The sequence below is a fragment of the Schistocerca americana genome, chromosome 8 (genome assembly GCF_021461395.2).
Source record: "Schistocerca americana isolate TAMUIC-IGC-003095 chromosome 8, iqSchAmer2.1, whole genome shotgun sequence".
NCBI classification, from domain to species: Eukaryota; Metazoa; Arthropoda; class Insecta; order Orthoptera; family Acrididae; genus Schistocerca; species Schistocerca americana.
This window is the reverse complement of record NC_060126.1, coordinates 101,010,462-101,030,761: the sequence shown is the minus strand read 5'-3', so window position 1 is coordinate 101,030,761 and position 20,300 is coordinate 101,010,462. Positions and strand designations below refer to the sequence as shown.

The window sequence follows — 20,300 nt, the reverse complement described above, 5'->3', positions numbered from 1 at the left end:
ATCTTACTACAGTGTTTTAATATTTTATTGCAATTTTTTCTCTTCATTAACTAATGAACAATTAAATTAGTGTAAAACATGTTCCAACAAAACACATTTACTTTATTCATAAGTAATGAAAAGTACATTATTTGTCTCATTATGTACTACATAACATGTTTAATACTGCTGCAAATGACATGCATAAATAATGAAAAGTACATTATGTGTCTCATTATGTACAACATGACACATTTAATATTGCTGCAAATGACATACATTTATTTAAAGTACTCAAGTAAAGCAAATTAAATTCATGTTCTCTGAGAGGATCCACAAGGAATAAAAGGTACTGATATATTATGTTTTAGTGAACATCATATGAGAGCTGTTGAAATGTTGCAGGTGAGTGGTTACTGTATAGCAATACGTTACTCTAGATCTAGATCTCTAGATCTCTAGATCGGAAAAAGGTGGTGTTGTAATTTAAATTAAAAAATAACATATCTTACAAAGCATTGGATTTAAAGAGTCACTGTATAGAGCAAGATATTGAAATATGTGGAACAGGACTTGCCAGTTGCAGTGTTAGCACTTTACAGAGCTCCTGCAGGGAAGATTGACGTGTTTCTGTGGCAGCCAGAGTCTCTTTTATCCCAGCTGCATGAGTCCCAGAATTTAATAATTGTAGGAGATTTTAGTATCAAGTTTCTAAATCAGAGCAACAGTAAAGAAGATTTACAACATCTAGAAAAGCTTTTTAACCTGATGATAGTAGCAGATTTTCCAACTAGGATTACTAATAACTGTCAAACTCTGATTGACAATAAATTTGTAGATAAGGTCACCAGCATTGTGAAGCCTAATGCAGGATTGGCTCAGGTGACTGTTAACATAGGAGGGTTATGTAGGGATTTTACTAAAGAGGATCAGGTAGTGATTGTGGGTGGGGCTGGTAATAGTATTGATAGGGATGGGGAGTATAACATAGATGGTGACCTGGAAAAGATAGCCACTCAGACTGGCAACACAAATGTGCATTTTGTGGAACTGTTTCAGCGTCATGATCAGCCTCATCTGAATACAGCTGTCAGGCGTAATAACATGAGACTTGGGGGTGCACTGATGACAGAAAGCATGGGTCACATTTCAGTGGTGTTGGTGGAGTCTATCAGCAGGACGGGTTTCACTAGACATGGCCTGCACCTCAACAGGTATGGGAAGGGGAGGTTGGCAAAGCTTATAGGTGACAGCATAGGTGGGGTTGGTGGGATCACTCATGGAAAAATTCCTGCAGTAGTGGGTGTTAGAGCTGCACCTTTTTTAGATTGAAGTCAGCTGATTGGTATTCCTGCTTAAGGGAAGTCTCTCTAACAAAGGAACCACTTTTGACAAAGCTTAGATATCTGAGTAATGAGGGAATTAGTATATTTCATCAAAATATACAAGGTATTAGAGATAAAGTTAGTGAACTGCTTATAGATGTTGACTCTGAAATTGTTGGTATATCTGAACACTTCTTAAATAAGGAGATAATTCAGAGACTTCCTTTACCGGGATACAGGCTGGCAGGCAGCTTTTCGAGGAGCTCTTTGCGGTGTGGGGGAGTAGCCATGTATGTGAAAAACGGCATCCCATTTGAGTCAATTGATGTTTCAAAGTACTGCACTGAAAAGGTGTTTGAATGTTGTGCAGGTGTGGTTAAATTTAACGGAGCTAAACTTCTAACTGTTGTTATTTATAGATCCCCAGACTCCAATTTCACAACATTTTTGCTAAAGCTAGAGGAGGTTCTTGGATCACTTTATAGGAAATACAAAAAGTTAGTTAGTTATATGTGGTAACTTCAATATTAATTGTATAAGTGATTGTGCAAGGAAGAGGATGCTGGTAGACCTCTTTAATTCATATAATCTTATGCAAACTGTATTCTTTCGAACGAGAGTGCAAGGGAACAGTAGAACAACCATAGACAACATTTTTGTTCATTCCTCATTACTAGAAGGGCATCTGTTAGCAAAAATGTGAATGACCTTTCAGAACATGATGCACAAATTTTAACTCTAAAAGGTTTTTGTGCTGCAACACGTGTTAAATATAGTCATCAACTGTTTAGGAAAGCTGATCCAGTTGCTGTAGAGACCTTTGTAAACCTTATCAAGGAACAAGAGTGGCAAGATGTTTATAGCGCTGATACAGTAGACAATAAATATAATGCTTTTCTCAAGACTTTTCTCATGCTCTTTGAAAGTTGCTTTCTGTTAGAACATTCAAAACAGGGTACTAGCACAAACAGGCAGCCTGGGTAGCTGACTAGAGGGATAAGAATATCTTGTAGAACAAAGTGGCAATTATATCAATACGCACAAATCAATATGCACAAATTTTAACTCTAAAAGGTTTTTGTGCTGCAACATGTGTTAAATATAGTCATCAACTGTTTAGGAAAGCTGATCCAGTTGCTGTAGAGACCTTTGTAAACCTTATCAAGGAACAAGAGTGGCAAGATGTTTATAGCGCTGATACAGTAGACAATAAATATAATGCTTTTCTCAAGACTTTTCTCATGCTCTTTGAAAGTTGCTTTCCGTTAGAACATTCAAAACAGGGTACTAGCACAAACAGGCAGCCTGGGTGGCTGACTGGAGGGATAAGAATATCTTGTAGAACAAAGTGGCAATTATATCAATACGTTAGAAACAGTCAAAATCTAAAAGCACCAGCCCATTACAAACAGTATTGTAAGGTGCTTAAAAATGTTATTAGGAAGGCAAAAAGTATGTGGTATGCAGATAGAATAGCCAAGTCTCAGGATAAAATTAAAACCATATGGTCAGTCGTAAAGGAAGTGGCTGGTCTGCAGAGACAGGTCGAGGATATAGAATCAGTGCATAGTGGGAATGTCTGTGTTACTGATAAGTCGCATATATGTACACTATTTAATAATCACTTTCTGAATATACCAGGTGAACTAAATAGAAACCTAGTCCCAACAGGGAATCATATAGCGCTCTTAGAAAAAAGTGTTCCGAGACTGTTACCTGAAATGCTCCTCCACGATATTGACAAGATGGAGATTGAGTTAATAGTTAAATCACTAAAGACCAAGAACTCTCATGGATATGACAGGGTATCTAGCAGAATACTGAAGTATTGTTCTATGTATGTTAGCACAGTACTTAGCCATATCTGTAACTTTTCCTTTAGGAGTGGTCGGTTTCCTGACCGATTAAAGTACTCGGTAGTGAACCCACTTTATAAAAAGGAAGACATTGATAATGTTGACAATTTTAGTCCTATTTCTATGCCATCCATGTTTGCTAAAGTTATTGAGAAGGTTGTACATACAAGGTTACTGGAGCATTTAAATTCACATAATTTGCTGTCAAACGTTCAGTTTGGTTTTAGAAATGGTTTAACAACTGAAAATGCTATATTCTCTTTTCTCTGTGAGGTGTTGGATGGATTAAATAAAAGGTTGTGAACGCTAGTTATTTTCTTTGATTTAACGAAGGCTTTTGACTGTGTTGACCACAAAATATTACTGCAGAAGTTGGACCATTATGGAGTAAGGGGAGTAGCTTACAATTGGTTCGCCTCTTACTTTAAGAACAGAAAGCAGAAGGTAATTCTCCGCAATATTGAGAGTGATAGTGATGTTCAGTCCCAATGGGGCACTGTTAAGTGGGGCGTTCCCCAAGGGTCGGTGCTGGGGCCACTGCTGTTTCTTATTTATGTAAATGATATGCCTTCTAGTATTACAGGTGATTCAAAAATATTTCTGTTTGCTGATAACACCAGCTTGATAGTGAAGGATCTTGAGTGTAATATTGAAACAGTAACAAATAATGTAGTTCATGAAATAAGTTCATGGCTTGTGGAAAATAATTTGATGCTAAATCACAGTAAGACTCAGTTTTTACAGTTTCTGATTCACAATTCAACAAGAACCGATATTTTAATCAGACAGAATGGGCATATTATAAGCGAGACAGAACAGTTCAAGTTCCTAGGCGTTCGGATAGATAGTAAGCTGTTGTGGAAACCCCATGTCCAGGATCTTATTCAGAAACTAAATGCTGCTTTATTTACCATTATAACAGCATCTGAAATAAGTGACACTTCAACACGAAAAGTAGCCTACTTCACATATTTTCATACGCTTATGTCGTATGGTATTATTTTTTGGGGTAATCTTCTGATTCAAAGAGGGTATTTTTGGCTCAAAATTGGGCTGTTCGAGCTATATGTGGTGTAAATTCGAGAACCTCTTGTCGACCCCTATTCAATAGTCTGGGAATTCTGACACTGCCCTCACAGTACATATTTTCATTAATGTCGTTTGTTGTTAGCAATATTAGCCTATTCGCAAGAGTTAGCAGCTTTCACTCAGTTAATACTAGGCAGAAATCAAATCTGCATGTGGAATGCACTTCCTTGACTCTTGTGCAGAAAGGAGTGCAGTATTCTGCTGCATCCATTTTCAGTAAGCTACCACAAGAACTCAAAAATCTTAGCAGTAGCCCAAACTCTTTTAAGTCTAAACTGAAGAGTTCCCTCATGGCTCACTCCTTCTATTCTGTCGAGGAGCTCCTGGAAGAGCAAATTCCAGTGTTACATTGTTGATTTTCTTTATTTAAACTTACGACTTGTCACCTGAATATGTTTTTTTATATTTCATTTTATCTGTTTCTAATATCGTGTTATAATTTCGTGTATTGACTCGTTCCATGACCATGGAGACTTCTCCTTAATTTGGTCCCACGGAACAATAAATGAATAAATAAAGTCAAGAATCAACAATACAAGTGTATGTCCAATTGTTTATGGCCTTTCTGACTATGATGGTCAGTTGCTTACATTCACTGACATCAATCTGTGCAACAGGTTTGACCATTCTTGGAAATCTTTTAGGATAATAAATGATGAACTTCTTAAATATTTCAAATGCAGCCTCCAGGAGATAGACTGGAGTCCAGTTTTCAGTGAAACAGATGTGAATAAAAAGTATAATATATTTTTAAATGAATTTATGTCTCACTTTGAGGCTAGCCTTCCCAAAACAATAATTAGAAAAAACCATGTAGGCATTGATAAAAAAATGTAGGTCACTGTAGGAATAAAAACACCCTGCAGAACAAAAAGGATGCTATATAGTTCTCTCAAAACTTGTAATAACCCAAGGAAATGGCAAGATGACAACTTTACTGTAGTATTCTAAAGAAGGTTATAAATAAATCTATAAGTATGTGCATAAAAACTGAAATTGAGATATTAGAAAACAAAATAAAAACAATTTCGAATGAGATAAAGAGAGAAACTAGCAGAAAAAACAGGAAACAGGACATAGATAGAAATTAAAGAATGTGACAATACAATAAAGAAACCCAAAATTGCTGCAGAAATATTAAACAAGCATTTTCTGTCAAGAGCAGAGAAGGCAGACTGTAAAGAATCTGTGGACAAAGCAACAGCTCTTCTGAGAAAGCTATCTACAACAGAACACCACAGATATACTTACCTCTGGTTACATTAAATGATACTGAAAGAATAATCAAGTCATTAAAAAAAGTCTTTTGGCGTGGACAATATTTCCAGTAAAATATTGAACTAGTGTTATAAATATAAAGTCCAATCTTATACAACATATTCAATCCATCTTTGCAAGAAGGAATTGTCCCTGACAGACTAAAACTGGCTGTAGTTATACCCCTCTTTAAAAAAAGTGACAAAAAGCAGTGTCACAAACTATTGCCCAATTTCCATTTTAAATATCTTATCAAAAATGTTTGAAAATCTTGTGCACAGATTGATCGTCAACCACCTCAGCTTCTACAATATCCTCAACAACACTCAGTATGGATTCCATGCTGGTCTTTGTACTGAACAAGCGATATTCTCTTTTAATAATTAAGTCTTGGAAACCATTTAAAAAAATGTCTCCAGTAGGTATTTTTTGTGACCTCTCAAAAGCCTTTGAGTGTGTAAACCACCAAATTTTTTTGAAAAAGACAGAATATTATGATCTAGATGGTACTGATGGTTTGTGGCTGCAGTCATACCCAAAGGACTGAAATCAGACCATAATGCTGAATGGCTCTTCCAGAAAATCTTCCTCATCAGAGTGGGGTACAGTAAGTTGTGGTATGCCCCAGAACTCAATAGTAAATCTGCTGCTGTTTCTTACTTTCATTATTGAGCTCCATCTTTATTCCAAAACAAAGAGTAATTTTATCCTTTTTGTAGATGATACATCAATTTCCATTGATGAACTGCCTGATGATAATCTTGCGCAAACTACACAGTTAAAACCCATTCCATAAGGTTCCATGTGCCAGAAAGTAATCCTGAAGAAATTAACATAAAGTATAGAGATCAATCAATACAAAAAGTTGAGGATACAAAATTCCTGGGTGCCTACATAGACAGCAAATGTAATTGTTCTACCCACATCCTTCAGCTTGTGACTAATAAATTTTTCTAATGATTTCACAGTCAATTTTGTGCTAGGATTGATGTAATTTACTTGTTTCACACTTCTCCTTCTCTTATACTTTTTGTTAGGAATTATGTTGTATTATGCAGTTGACTCATTGATTGTGATAAACAGGCATCCATTTTATACTAGTAGCTACACTGCATTAAGATGACTTGATGTTTTAAGGACTCTACAATGTTTGATATTATGAAAGGAAATGAGCGGAACTCTTTTGTTTTCTTTAAGGTTACATGATACTTGATGCTCTCAGAGGGACTACACTCTTTCTATGTCATTTGCTTGGTGAACACAGGGTCTCGAACAATGTACAAGGGTGCCAATTCCATGGGTGCTCTGGTGCTCTTGCACCTTCACCCCTCCCCCTCCCCACCCAATATATAATATGTTTTGAGAGAAGAAAACTAAAACAGAATGAATCAAACAATTGAAACTCCAGGTAGGAGTACCAACAATGTAGGAAAAGATAGACTGCTAATTACTGGAAAGAAAACACATCAAGTTGCAGACAGGCACAATAAAAAGACACTCATGTGTGGCACACACACACACACACACACACACACACACAAAAAGGGTGGGGGGTGGAGGGAGGGGGGGGGGCAAGCACACCTCACGCACACACAACAGCTAAGTCCAGCATCTCGGGTCGTAATGCGAAAATAATAGAATAAACAAATAAAAAAACACAAAAATTGGAGAAAAATTTAAAGCTGTCAATTATGCTAATTCTGACATTGTGCTCTCACATGGCTCATGCAGCTGTGGCCAAGAATCTCTCAGCCCTCCCAAACAACTGACAAGTACTCAGTGCACTCTTTTGCAGAAATACTAAGAAAGTTTCTGAATGTTCTGTCGAGCAGGCAATGGCATGCAGAGAGTTAAACCACCTGCTTTGCATTGATAAATATTCATTCACTCACTGCCATTCTTCATAGAGCAGTAAATTTTAGTTTACATTTTTTATTGTGTAACACAATATCATTTACAATTACAATTTACTTCATTTATTTTTTTGTTGTAGCTGGTTGTTGTAAAGGATTAAGTCACTATTCACTCATTAATCTTGAAAAGTGATTAGGCTGCAACATATATAGATACTGCTTCAGGTGATTACAATCCAGTTCCTGTATCAAATGAAACAAAGAAAACTGGTCATGTTGGTGGCGGCCACACTTTTCAAAAACAGAGGAAAGGCAAATGCCAGGTGGGTATAATTAAACTGATGTCATTCCAAGTGTTGCAGAGCAGGCTTTATACATCACAGGATGTTGAAACATTGTAACTATGTTCATTAATTGGTGCACTCATAGCGTATTCTGAAAAAATAATAGTTCTACTTTCGGCCACCAGCTGAAAATGTGGCACTGTAAGCGGTCAGAATGTGGTGTCTTTGCAGGAACAGGAGAGGAACGATCAAACACATGATAATGGTGATACTGGCATTTTTATTAAGATATAGTACAAGTTACAACATGTATTCAATATGGTCTTCCGACTCAGCAACATGCTGCATCTGTAACATGGCATGGTCAACAGTTGCCCACAGCATATCCAGTGTAGTCATAATGATATGTCATTGTATGCTATTCTTTAGATCAGGAAGAGTCTGTATACATCCCTGATAGACATGATCTTTCAGATCTCCCCACAACCAGAAGTCGCATAGATTTAGGTCAGAGTATCTATAAGGCCACACACCTTGAAATTGCCTAGAGATGATGCAGTCATTACATAAGGTTTCTCGAAACAAATCTCTCACCTGGCAAGTGACATGTGGCGTCATCCCATCCTGCATACAAATTGTGGTACTGTCACAGTTATGTTCTTGCAAAGCTGGAGTCATGCATTGTACAGGGAGGTCCTTATAATGTGCAGATGTCAGTGAATGTCTAACGCAGGCACAAGAGTAAAGTGTGCCTCATCCATCCAAAGAATATTTTCTAGTCATATATCATCCATTTCCATGTGTGCCAAAGAATGAAGGGTGAAGTCACAATGTAGCCTATCTCTGGGACTTCATTTGGTGCACATTCTGAACCTTGTAGTGATAGGCGTAAAATGCACCACAAAATCTTTGGAACAGTTGTCTAGGGGATAGCCAATTCCCATGACACAGCTCGAGCACTGGTTGCAAAACCTGAGGCATGTGCTGCACAGTCGGCTATAGCTACAGCTACTTCATCAACTGCCTGGGAATGAGCTGCCTCCCTCTTCCTGCTGCAGTACCTGATTCACCTGATTCCTCAGGTTTCTTATTCATATTTTTTAGCCCATTAATTGATATGGGTCCCCTTTGTAACTGTTTCTATGGGCTAAATTCCTACAATGCAGCACTGCTATAGCTGCCATTCGGATAACACAACTTTACCAGCAGTGCATGGTCTTTCTTCTTAATAGCCATTGTATTATGTATGGAAAACTTCAACCTTCTTAACCCTTTACACCAACAGTCACTTCACTGAAGAAATCAACATGCATCACCAGGCAACAAACAGCATACTGACACCAAAACAGGAAACATTTCACATTCTGACAGCTTACAGCACCATATTTCACTTTAAGACAGAAAGTTGAACTATAATTTTTTTCAACTTTCTCCAAGAGTGCAGTGGTTAATGAACATACCTATGATGTTTATCACCCTACAATGTGTACAGCCCATACTGTACTACTCGCAACACAATCAGTTTAATTGTAACCACCTAGTATACGTGGATAATGTAGGAAAAGATAGATTGCTACTTGAAACTTCCTGGCCGGTTACAACTGTGCGCTGGACCGAGACTCAAACTCAGGACCTTTCCTTTCACAGGCAAATGTTCTACCATCTAAGCTACCCAAGCACAACTCATGCCCCATCCTCACAGCTTTACATCTGCCAGTACCTTGTCTCCTATCTTCCAAACTTCACAGAAGCTCTCCTGCGAATCTTGCAGAACTACACTCCTACAAGAAAGGATATTGTGGAGACATGGCTTATCCACATCCTGGTGGAATGTTTCCAGAATGAGATTTTCAACTCTGCAGTGGAGTGTGCGCTGATGCAAAACTTCCTGGCATGATAAAAAATCTATTAAATCTGAGTACAGGAGGGTAATAAGTAAGTAAAAAATTGAGAAATTCAGGAAATTGCTCAAAGATATGAACTGGATAGATGTTTACAATACTTCTGACTCAAATTAAAAACACAAAGCATTCATTAATAAAGTTACCTCCTCTTTTGAAGATTGTTTTCCCTTAAAGGTAACGCAAATTACACAGAAGTCAAAAAGTAAACCATGGATTACACAAGGAATAAAGATATCATGTGGGACAAAAAGGAGATTGTATCTAATATCCAGGAACAACTCTCATGGTAGAATTGCAATGTATTACAAAGAATACTGCAAAATATTGAAGCAAGTAATTCAGAAATTGAAGCAGCTTTATTAATGGAGTATCTAAAACCAGTCTTTAAAAATAACTTCAGTAAAATGGAAATGACACTCACATCTCCCAAAGAAGTGGCATCCATCATAAAATCCTTAAAATCTAAGAATTCCAGTGGGTATGACATCATATCAACGAAGTTAATCAAAGAGTGTTCATGCGAGTTGAGTTCTATCTTAAGTTATTTGTGTAATCAATCTCTTATCAGTGGAACATTTCCCCTCACAAGAAGGGGGAGAAAGACATACCATCAAACAACTGACCAATTTCACTTTTGCCGGATTTCTCAAAAGTATTTGGAAAGGTTCTGTTCAAGTGTCTCCTTAAGCATTTGACTGCAAATAATACATTGTCCAAGTCACAGTTTGGATTTCTTTAGGGTTCCGATATAGGGACAGCTATTTACACTTACAGTGAGAATGTACTTAATTCATTATATAATAAATTAGAGGCTACTGGCATTTTACGTGACCTGTCAAAAGTCTTTGACTGTGTGAACCACAGTATTCTGTTAAATGAATTAGAATATCTACATCTACATCTACATTTATACTCCGCAAGCCACCCAACTGTGTGTGGCGGAGGGCACTTTACATGCCACTGTCATTACCTCCCTTTTCTGTTCCAGTCGCGTATGTTTCGCGGGAAGAACGACTGCCGGAAAGCCTCCATGCGCGCTCGAATCTCTCTAATTTTACATTCGTGATCTCCTCGGGAGGTATAAGTAGGGGGAAGCAATATATTTGATACCTCACCCAGAAATGCACCCTCTCGAAACCTGGACAGCAAGCTACACCGCGATGCAGAGCACCTCTCTTGCAGAGTCGGCCACTTGAGTTTGTTAAACATCTCCGTAATGCTATCACGGTTACCAAATAACCCTGTGACGAAACGCGCCGCTCTTCTTTGGATCTTCTCTATCTCCTCCGTCAACCCGATCTTGTACGGAACCCACACTGATGAGCAATACTCAAGTATAGGTCGAACGAGTGTTTTGTAAGCCACCTCCTTTGTTGATGGACTACATTTTCTAAGGACTCTCCCAATGAATCTCAACCTGGTACCCACCTTACCAACAATTAATTTTATGATCATTCCACTTCAAATCGTTCCGCACGCATACTCCCAGATATTTTACAGAAGTAACTGTTACCAGTGTTTGTTCCGCTATCATATAATCATACAATAAAGGATCCTTCTTCCTATGTATTCGCAATGCATTACATTTGTCTATGTTAAGGGTCAGTTGCCACTCCCTGCACCAAGTGCCTATCCACTACAGATCTTCCTGCATTTCAATACAATTTTCTAATGCTGCAACTTCTCTGTATAGTACAGCATCACCCGCTAAAAGCCGCATGGAGCTTCTGACACTATCTACTAGGTCATTTATATATATTGTGAAAAGTAATGGTCCCATAACACTCCCCTGTGGCATGCCAGAGGTTACTTTAACGTCTGTAGACATCTCTCCATTGAGAACAACATGCTGTGTTCTGTTTGCTAAAAACTCTTCAATTCAGCCACTCAGCTGGTCTGATATTCTGTAGGCTCTTACTTTGTTTATCAGGTGACAGTGTGGAACTGTATCGAACGCCTTCCGGAAGTCAAGGAAAATAGTGTCTACCTGGGAGCCTGTATCTAATATTTTCTGGGTCTCATGAACAAATAAAGCGAGTTGGGTCTCACATGATCACTGTTTCCGGAATCCATGTTGATTCCTACAGAGTAGATTCTGGGTTTCCAGAAACGACATGATACGCGAGCAAAAAACATGCTCTAAAATTCGACAACAGATTGACATCAGAGATATAGGTTTATAGTTTTGCGCATCTGCTCGATAACCCTTCTCGAAGACTGGGACTACCTGTGCTCTTTTCCAGTCCTTTGGAACCTTCCACTCCTCTAGAGACTTGCAGTACACAGTGTTAGAAGGGGGGCAAGTTCTTTCGCGTACTCTGTGTAGAATCGAATTGGTATCCCCTCAGGTCCAGTGGACTTTCCTCTGTTGAGTGATTTCAGTTGCTTTTCTATTCCTTGGACACTTATTTTGATGTCAGCCATTTTTTTTGTTTGTGCGAGGATTTAGAGAAGGAACTGCAGTGCGATCTTCCTCTGTGAAACAGCTTTGGAAAAAGGTGTTTAGTATTTCAGCTTTATGCGTGTCATCCTCTGTTTCAATGCCATCATCATCCCGAAGTATCTGGATATGCTGTTTCAAGCCACTCACTGATTTAACATAAGACCAGAACTTCCTAGGATTTTCTGTCAAGTCGGTACATAGAATTTTACTTTCGAATTCACTGAACGCTTCACGCATAGCCCTGCTTACGCTAACTTTTACATAGTTTAGCTTCTGTTTGTCTGAGAGGTTTTGGCTGCGTTTAAACTTGCAGTGAAGCTCTCTTTGCTTTCACAGTAGTTTCCTAACTTTGTTGTTGAACCACGGTGGGTCTTTCCCGTCCCTCACAGTTTTACTCGGCACGTACCTGTCTAAAACGCATTTTACGATTGCCTTGAACTTTTTCTATAAACACTTAACATTGTCAGTGTCGGGACAGAAATTTTCATTTTGATCTGTTAGGTAGTCTGAAATCTGCCTTCTATTACTCTTGCTAAATAGATAAACCTTCCTCCCTTTTTTTATATTCCTATTTACTTCCATATTAAGGGATGCTGCAACGGCCTTATGATCACTGATTCCCTGTTCTGTGCTTACAGAGTCGAAAAGTTTGGGTCTGTTTGTTATCAGTAGGTCCAAGATGTTATCTCCACGAGTCGGTTCTCTGTTTAATTGCTCGAGGTAATTTTCGGATAGTGCGCTCAGTATAATGTCACTTGATGCTCTGTCTCTATCACCCGTCCTAAACATCTGAGTGTCCCAGTCTATAACTGGTAAATTGAAATCTCCACCTAAGACTATAACATGCTAAGAAGATTTATGTGAAATGTATTCCAGATTTTCTCTCAGTTGTTCTGCCACTAATGCTGCTGAGTCGGAAGGTCGGTAAAAGGAGCCAATTATTAACATAGCTCGGTTGTTGAGTGTAACCCCCACCCATAATAATTCACAGGAACTATCCACTTCTACTTCACTACAGGATAAACTACTACTAACAGCGACAAACACGCCACCACCAGTTTCATGCAATCTATCCTTTCTAAAATTTTATCTCTGGCTTCAGCCAGCTTCCCGTACCTATAACAATTTCAGCTTCAGTACTTTCTATCAGCGCTTGAAGTTCCGGTACTTTACCAATGCAGCTTCGACAGTTTACAATTACAATACCGATTGCTGCTTGGTCCCCGCATGTCCTGACTTTGCCCTGCACCCTTTGAGGTTGTTGCCCTTTCTGTACTTGCCCGAGGGCATCTAACCTAAAAAACTGCCCAGTCCACGCCACACAACCCCTGCTACCCGTGTAGCCGCCTACTGCGTGTAGTGGACTCCTGACCTATCCAGTGGAACCTGAAACCCCACCACCCTATAGCGCAAGTTGAGGAATCTGCAGCCCACATGGCCGCAGAACCATCTCAGTCTCTGATTCAGACCCTCCACTTGGCTCTGTACCAAAGGTCTGCAGTCAGTCCTGTTGACGATGCTGCAGATGGTGAGCTCTGCTTTCATCCCACTAGTGAGACTGGCAGTCTTCACCAAATCAGATAGCCGCCGGAAGCCAGAGAGGATTTCCTCTGATCCATAGCAACACACTTCATTGGTGCCGACATGAGCGACCACCTGCAGATGGGTGCACCCTGTACCCTTCATGGCATCCAGAAGGACCCTTTCCACATCTGGAATGACTCCCCCCGGTATGCACACGGAGTGCACACTGGTTTTCTTCCCCTCTCTTGCTGCCATATCCCTAAGGGACCCCATTACACACATGACATTGGAGCTCCCAACTGCCAGTAAGCCCACCCTCTGCGACCACCCGGATCTTGCAGACTGAGGGGCAACCTCTGGAACAGGGCAAGCAGCCATGTCCGGCCAAAGATCAGTATCAGCCAGAGACAGAGCCTGAAACCGGTTCATCAGACAACCTGGAGAGTCCTTCCGTTCAGCCCTCCGGAATGTCTTTCGCCCTGCCACACCTCGAGATGACCTCCCACTCTACCACAGGTGAGCGGTCAGCCTCAATGTGGGCAGTATCCCGGGCAGCCACAGCCGTAGTCCGGTCGAGGGATGCATGGGACGAGCTGGCCGTCCCCGACAAACCCCCATCCGGACCCCCACATTGATGCCCATTGGCAACAGCCTCAAGCTGTGTGACCGCAGCCCACACTGCCTGAAGCTGCAAGCGAAGGGATGCCAATTCAGCCCTCATCCGAACACAGCAGTTGCAGTCCCTATCCATGCTAAAAACTGTTGTGCAAAGAACGTCTGAACTAATCTACAGAGAGCACAACAATTCGACACAAAAATTGAACAGTTATTAAAATACAAGATTGCCTAGTAAATGCAGTACTGCTCCTACTTGCGCACTGCTGACACACTGCTCGGCGACGGAAGGAGACTACGCGATTTTACACTATTCAGGTACTAAAGCGCGATGCTATACTCTCAAATACTATAATATGCCAAAATTTATGAATTAGACAATGCAAGTACCCAAAAGCATGCAAAGAAATTGAGAAGTAAACTATGTAACAAATAAGTGAGCTAAGAGTATACGACTTGCTCCTGGCAGCTGCTTATCCAACTGCGGCAGAGAGCACAATATCATGGTGTCAGCAGCAGTGCTGCAAAATGGTTTGAGTCTTATCTATCTAACAGGAAACAAAGGGTGCTGTTGCAAAATACCTGTGCAGTAAGCAATCAGTTTTCATCTGATTGGGAACTGATTACATGTGGTGTTCCTTGAGGTTCCATCTTGGGTCCATTGCTTTTTCTTGTGTACATTAGTGACCTCTCGTGTGTTACATTGCTAAATGCTAAGTTGGTTTTGTTTGCAGATGATACAAACATTGCAATAAGCAGCAAGTCAAGTACAGATTTAGAAATATCTGCTAATCAAAATTTCACTGACATTGATAAATTCACTGTCATAAAAATTTGAGAAGACCCACTATATGCAGTTCAGAACCTGTGAGAGATTTCCTTCCAGCATGTGTATAACATAAGAAGACATGCAGATCAAAGGGGTTGACAGTGTTAAATTTCTGGGATTACAGCTCGATAATATATTCTGTTGGGAAGGGCATACCACAGAATTGCTTAAGTGCCTAAACAAGTCTGTAGTTGCAGTGAGAATGATGTCAGATGTAGGAGGGGGGGGGGGGGGGGGGGAAGTGTACTTTGCTTACTTTCATTCTGTTATGTCATATGGGATCATATTCTGGGGTAACTCATCAAACCAAGCAAAAGTTTTTAGGGTGCAAAAGCATGCGATAAGAATCATTTGTGGTGTAAATTCAAGAACATCATGTAGAAAACTGTTCAAGGAACTTTGTATTCTAACCACTATTTCTCAGTATATTTATTCCTTAGTGAAATTTGTTGCAAGTAATATTTCTCTATTTTCAACCACTAGCTCAATACATAGTATCAATACTAGGAATAAGAGCAATCTACATAATGACCTAAAGTCACTTACCTTGGTCCAAAAAGGGGTCCAATATTGCGGAACACACATTTTCAATAAATTGCCAGCAACCATTAAAAACTAGGTTTCAGATAAAGCACAGTTTAATCAGAGTTTAAAATACTTTTTGATAGTCAACTCCTTCTACCCTATAGATGAATATCTTAACAGGGACTGTTAAGCCAACTTAAGTAAAAATGTCTGTTAGATTTCAACTTAAATAAAAATGTCTGTTAGATTTCAGTTTTGACAGCACTTGACCACAACAGTCAAGATTAGGTATTTTGTGTATGATAAATTTATTAATAATGCATAACAATGTTTCATTCTGACAGTGTGTTAACTCTGTAACTATCAGCTGTTCCAATTTACCACATTGTATTCAACTATTTCGACAATCTCCTGACAAATGATCAGGGTGGTAAGTGTTATATTCAATTGTTTTATGTTTTTATGCTATACTTACTGACATGTTCCACACTCACAAGAATCATCTCAGTTTTTGGGTCTATGGAACGAAAACCGTATCTAAGCTAACCTAATCTTGAATTAAAACTGTATGCCAGACCAAGACTCAAAATCGGGACCTTTGCCTTTCGCAGGCAGGTGCTCTACCACTTGCCCGCCAAAAGCAAAGGCCCCGAGTTTGGGTCTCAGTCTGACACACAGTTTTAACCTGCTAGGAAGTTTCATATCAGCACGCACTCCACTGCAGAGTGAAAATCTCATTCTGGATTGTTCCTTACCGTAAAGAAGGCATGTCAAGTTGCAGACAGGATGACTAAAACACACTCATATGTAGCTTTCATTCATAGCCTTCATCAATAAAACACACACACACACACACACACACACACACACACACACACACACACACAAAAGCACACCTCACAGACTCACCCCGCCAACTCCAGCATCTCTGGCTTGTGATGCTGGAGTTGGCAGTGTGTGTGTGTGTGTGTGTGTGTGTGTGTGTGTGTGTGTGTGTGTGTGTGTGTGTGCGCGCGCGCGTTTGTGTGTATGTGCATGAGGTGTGCTTGCTTGCTTGTGTGTGTGTGTGTGTGTGGGGGGGGGGTGTCTTTATTGATGAAGGCTATGAATGACTGAAAGCTTGAGTGTCTTTTAATCGTGCCTGTCTACAACTTGATGTGTCTTCTTTACGGTAAGAAGCAAATCTATTTTTTCCTACATTGTTGATATTTCTACCTGGAATTTCCATTGTTTGAATCAGTATAAACGGATGTTATATGATGAGAAGTGTTGTAATGCGTTTTGTTCTGTGTTCTGTGAGTAACTAAATGAGTTCCTCTAGTGAGCCTTTTGCAAAGAAAATTAAACAAGATGAAGATGTGATAAAAGCATGAATTGAAGTGGGTTTTCTTCTTGGAACAAAGCATTTCAAAGGTTTGCTTGTCATGGAAAATGAAATTATCATATGTCTTTCTATAGTAGGAAAAGGGCATTTGATAAAGATATTAACATGCAGTGTTTAATGTCTGAGAGTAAGTGCAGAGTCTTGAACCACAGGAAGCAAGGGAGAAGATGATGTTATGGGTGACTGGTATCATCTTTCTACAACGCAAATGCACATGTGCATTAATACAGTTCTTTATTTACATGAAGTGTAAGTTTTTACTTAACTGAAATAGAGTCCATGTGTTATGATACAAGCTCATAAGTAATAGTCCTCTTGAAGACAATATTGGGAATCTTGCTATTACACTAATCTGATCACTATGTACTGTAATAGCCTGAGTGAGTCAGTGACTCAGCCCCCACTGCAACTAACTGACAGTCGCCAAACTGGAGTGTGAGTCAGTGGGTCGGTGAGTGAGACCCTCTGGTCAGTGGTGACAGCCTAAATACTTGCTGTTGAGGGGGCGTTGGCGGCATGTTGCTTGCGGTGCAACTCTGGCCTCTCTTGTGTTAGAAGTGCTTGATCCAGCTGTTACTACTGATCTTCACACTGCGCCTTTGCCGTTCAGTATGCTGGTGACAACTTATGCCAGCACCCCCCCCCCCCCCCTTCCTGAAACGCTGCATTGTTGTTGTGTAGGGAAGATGTAAACATCAACGGAGAGGGAGGCAGGATGTTGTATGTAAAGATGAGCCAGGAGCCATGACTGTGTAGGGCAGCGTACTCCCAACCATACACTGCCATCTGGCTTGAGAGGCAACAGGAACATCTTCCAGAAAATTGCTGCCACAGCACACTTCCAGGCCTGAGGGCATGTCCTGGGGCAATGATGGTTGACAGCAACAATGACAGTGACACTGGATCCACGTCCGTCGGGTCAGCAAGTAGGGATGGCGGGTGCAGGAGCGCATTGTCCATGAGCTCCTCCTCGGGTGCCCCGGTGGCACTAGCAGGTGGCTGCGAAGGCCGCATGGTCCCACGAGGCCATGAATCCGGGGGAAGGAAAGCAGCAGAATCACGGGGCAAATGACACATGCCAATTTGGTTCTGGTGGCGGCACTGCAAATATCAGGAGCTGCAACCAAGTACATGAAATAGCCTATGCATTCCTGGATCACACCTCTTTCCCTGCACCCACGGAGCCATAGACCCTGAAAATAACAAAATTGTGTGTCATAAAGCAATACTTGTGAACCATTGGCGGCACTGGATGCTCGGTGGGTGTAGCAGCAAGTAGAGCAGCATCCAATGGCAGCAGCCATGCAGAAGTTCCACCAGTGATGGTCCGTCTTGTGGGTGGGAGCGATAGAAGGCGAGAAAGAGTTGCAGCACCTGTTCCCATGTGTGGGTGTTGCAAAGCATGTCCATCTGTTGTTTAAAAGTGCATACAAAGTGTTCTGCTTCTCCATTGGACTGGGCATGAAATGGAGTGCTTGTTAGATGACGAATGCCTTTTCATTCACAAAGCTGTTCAAAGTACTTCTGGCAAATCTTATGTGCAAAATATGAAGTACAATGCTTTAATGGTGTTATGTGATGTGGTAGAAGCCATAGGTACCACAAATGCAAACTTGCTAAAAGAGTCATCCACTATGAGCTGAGTGTTCCAAAATGGTCCTGCAAAGTATATGTGCACTCATTGCCATGGCAATAGAGTGTTAGGTCAGGTAGAGAATGTCTGTGGCAGAGCAGATTGGTTTTCCATGCATGCACAACACTGTGATGTCATCTGTTCAATGTGGGCATCCATGCCCTGCTGAGTACAGTGCCGTCACACTAACTGTTTAGTGCGAGCAATTCACCAATGTCCTTGGTGGAGCAATTGCAACACATCCTTTTGGAACACTTTGGGAATAAAGCACATGCGTTTGTCCATTGTCATTTTGAGTGAGAATCACACTCTGTTGAACTGAAAGGTTATGTAAACATGCAAAATATCAGTGCAAAACCGAGTTATGGATACTGTTTAATGAATGAGGCCAAGATGTGCAAATGGTAATGCAACAAAATCTTGAGATCTGGCTCTGCTTCTGTGGCCTGTGTAATCTTTCTGTAGTGCAAAGGAAAAGATTCCAGCAATTCAGAGTTCTGCGCACTGATGCAACAGATGCATCAGAATCAGAGTCTGGGCCAATCGGAAGGCAAGATAGGGTGTCTGAATTGCCATGCTTTGTCGTAGGACTGTACACAATATCATACTGATACTGTGAAAGCAACAAAGCCCAATGTCGCAATTTTTGAGCAGTGCATGTAGGAACCGGCTTTGACAAATGAAGCAAGGATGCAAAGGCTTGTGATCTGTCTCTAAAAAGAATTTGCAACCACACAAATAGTGATGGAATTTGGTGACACCATACACAATAATGATGGTGTCTTTTTCTATTTGAGAATAATTGCACTGAGGTTGAGTTGACATCAAGGCAAAAGCAACAGATCTGTTTTGTGCACCAGTTCTGTGCAGGGTCAAAATGATCTAAAAGTCAGTCACTAAGCAAAGCAGTTTTGGGTTTCTAAAATTCATCTTGACAATCTTCAGTCCACACAAAAGGTACACTTTTGTGATGCAATGGAGCCATGATCTGAGTGGCGTTCAGTATGAACTGAATGTAGTATGTCATCTTGCCTAGTACTGACTGCAGTTCAAGACACATTGCAAAGAACAGACAGATTATGGATTGCAAGCAAATGAGACTGGAGGGGGTGCACACCCTGACTGTTTATCATATGACCTAAGTACTATAGTTCAGTTTGAAAAAAGTCACACTTTTCAAGATGACACCTGAGTCCTGCTTCTGATAACACTCGAAAAAGAGTATGCAAATTGGCAATGTGTTCCTCTGGTGTATGACCTGAGACGACAACATTGTCAAGATAGTTTGAACAAAATGGCACTTTTGCAGTCAGCTGTTCCAAGTAATGTTGAAATACGATGAGTGCGGAAGCACTGCCGAAGGGCAAATGCAAATACTTGAACAGTCTTAAGTGTGTATTTACAATAAACACTTTCTGTGATTTCCAGAATGAAATTTTCACTCTGCAGTGAAGTGTGTGCTGATATGAAACTTCCTGGCAGATTAAAACTGTGTGCCGGACCGAGACTCGAAATCAGTCCCGAGTTCGAGTCTCGGTCCGGCACACAGTTTTAATCTGCCAGGAAGTTTCACTTTCTGTGATTCTTCATCCAATGGAATTTGCAAGTAAGCATCCTCCAAATCTATTTTAGAAAAGTAATGTCCTGCACCAAGCCTGTCGATGAGTTCCTCAGGGCAAGATAATGGATAAGTGTCAACTACTATCTGCATGTTGACGGTAAACTTGAAGACAACACAAATGCAAATGCAACCAGAAGGCTTACGCAACAAAATGAGAGGACTTGCCCATTGACTAGCTT

At 40.4% G+C, this 20,300-nt stretch overlaps 1 non-coding gene across 1 annotated transcript; it reads left to right on the top strand.

Annotated features, from left to right (window-relative positions):
• The first annotated feature begins 19,972 nt into the window (after nt 1-19,972).
• LOC124546281 lies at nt 19,973-20,125 on the top strand. The gene has a single exon (XR_006967686.1). It is a non-coding gene; the product is annotated as a small nucleolar RNA snR44 (small nucleolar RNA).
• Nucleotides 20,126-20,300: the final 175 nt, after the last annotated feature.